We start from the raw sequence: 2385 nt of genomic DNA, 5'->3' as shown, positions 1-2385 counted from the left end.
GTGTGAGCAAGCTCTGGGAGATGGTGAAGGACAGGGAGTCCTGCGTGCTGCAGTCCATGGGGCCACAAAGAGTTGGACACGACTGAGCGACTGAACAGCAACAATTGAAACGTAGTTGATGTAGAGTAATATTTTAGTTACAGGTGTGCTGCATTGTGATCTGACATTTGCATACGTTATGAAATGATCATCATGACGAATCTAGTAACCATCTGTTCCTATACAAAATAATTAAGATATTATTGACCATATTCATTATGATGTGTATTACATCCTCATGGGTGATTTATTTTTCAATGGAGGTTTGTGCCTATTAATCTCTTTTATTTACTTTGTCTCCCACCTCCTAGCAACCATAAGTTTGTTCTGAGTCTGTTTTTATTTTATTTGTTTTGTTTTGTGTTTTAGCTTCCATACGTAAGTCAAGTCATCCAGTGTCTGTCTTTTTCTATCTGGCTTATTTCACTTAACATAATATTCTTTAGATCCATTAATGTTGTCACAAATGGCAAATTTCATTGTTTTTTATGACAGAGTAATATTCCATTGTGTGTGTATATGTGTATATATATATATATGCATGCCATATTTTCTTTATTCATTCAGCTATTGATGGACATTTAGATTGTTTCAATGTCTTGTCTACTTAATGCTACAGTGAACAATAGGGTGAATATATCTTTTTAAATTACTGATTTTGTTTTCTTTGGGTAAATACCCAGATGTGAAGTTGATAGATTATATGGCAGTTCTATTTTTAATTTTTTGAGGAACTCCATACTGTTTTCCACCAATTTATGATCCCACAAACAAGGGTTCCCTCTTTTCCACATCCTCGCCAACACTTGTTTCTTATTTTTTTGATAATTGCCATTCTCATAGGTGTGATGTGATAGCTTACTGTAGTTTTGACTTGCATTTCCCGGATGATTAGTGATGTTGGGCATTTTTTCAGGGATCTGTTGGCCATTTGTACAAAAATTTCTATTCATTGCCTCTGCCCATTTTTTAATTGAGGTTGTTTTTGTGGTATTGAGTTGCATGAGTTCTTCATGTATTTTAAATATCAACCTCATTGCATATATCTGGTATTGCAAATATCTTCACTCATTCAGTAGGCTGACCTTTGTTTTCTTGATAGTTTCCTTTGCTGTGCAAAGCTGTTTAGTTGATATAGTCCCATTTGTTTATTTTTGCTTTTGTGTCCCATGCCCAAGGAGATAAAATACAGAATGTATCACAAATTTCTGTGCCTTCCTTACTCAGAGGCCATGCTGATCCTCTTGGGACTGCTCCAGTTTTAGCATTTGTGTTGCCCACGCAAGCCCTCACTACTGATTTTTTTAACATGGTTCTGAAGGTACATGCCAGTACAATTAGAGAGGAGATTACTGGTTTATATATACACATACATACATATATGAAAAACGTTGTAATATTATAAATTTTATACTTGCTTACATGAATACACAAAAGAATTTTTAGATGGCTGAGTAAAATAGTAAAGAGCAAACAACTTTTATAAGTACATACAATAACCAATTGGAAGTTATAATGAAACAAAATACCATATTTACAATAGAAAAAAAAATAAATTTGACAAGAAATATGCAAAATCAGTACAAATTAGGAAAACATACATTTTCTTTAATATGAAAATTCAATATTATAAAGATGTCAGCTCTTCCTAATGTAAGTCACAAACTTAATTCTCTATCAACAACTAGAGTAGAGTGTTACTTATTTGTTCATTTTTTGAACTGGAAAGACTGATTCACATGGAAAATAGGAAAAACGTTCAAGAAAATTCTGGTCTAAGAAGAGTAACAAGTTACAGTCTCTCCCATATTTTAAATATTGAGTTGCCTGGACTCAGCAATGAGGACCAAGCAAATAGAGTTACAGTGATGTAATAACAATGTATGACTAGACATGCAGATATAAACAGCACAGACAAGAAAGTCTGCTCAGTAGACCTAATATGTGTTGGATATTAGTGTATGGCAAGAACGGCATAACGAATCAGTAGGTAAGTGATGAATTATTTAAGAAGCAACAGTTAGCACCCGGTATGGAACAACTGATTGTTTCAGGATTGAGAAAGGATTGCAACACGGGCTGTCTGCTGTCACTGTTTGTTCAGTCTATACACTGAGCACAGCATGAGAAATGCTGGGCTGGTTGGGTTACAAGTTGCAATCAAGACAGACGGGAGAAACATCAACAACCTCAGATGTGTGGATGATACCACCCTCATGGCAGAAAGCGAAGAGGAGCTGAAGAGCCTCTTCATGAGGATGAAGGAGAAGAGTGGAAGAGCCAGCTTAAAACTAAATATTGAAAAAACTAAGATCATGGCATCTGGCCCCATTACTTCATGGCAAT

At 35.2% G+C, this 2385-nt stretch overlaps 1 pseudogene; it reads right to left on the bottom strand.

Moving 5' to 3' along the window:
- Positions 1-1221: 1221 nt before the first annotated feature.
- On the bottom strand, positions 1222-1320 carry LOC122687658 (annotated as a pseudogene).
- Positions 1321-2385: the final 1065 nt, after the last annotated feature.

Source organism: Cervus elaphus, chromosome 31 (assembly GCF_910594005.1).
Source record: "Cervus elaphus chromosome 31, mCerEla1.1, whole genome shotgun sequence".
In the NCBI taxonomy this organism is placed as follows: domain Eukaryota; kingdom Metazoa; phylum Chordata; class Mammalia; order Artiodactyla; family Cervidae; genus Cervus; species Cervus elaphus.
The sequence above is the reverse complement of the archived record's forward strand: the minus strand, read 5'-3'. Positions and strand labels throughout refer to the sequence as shown.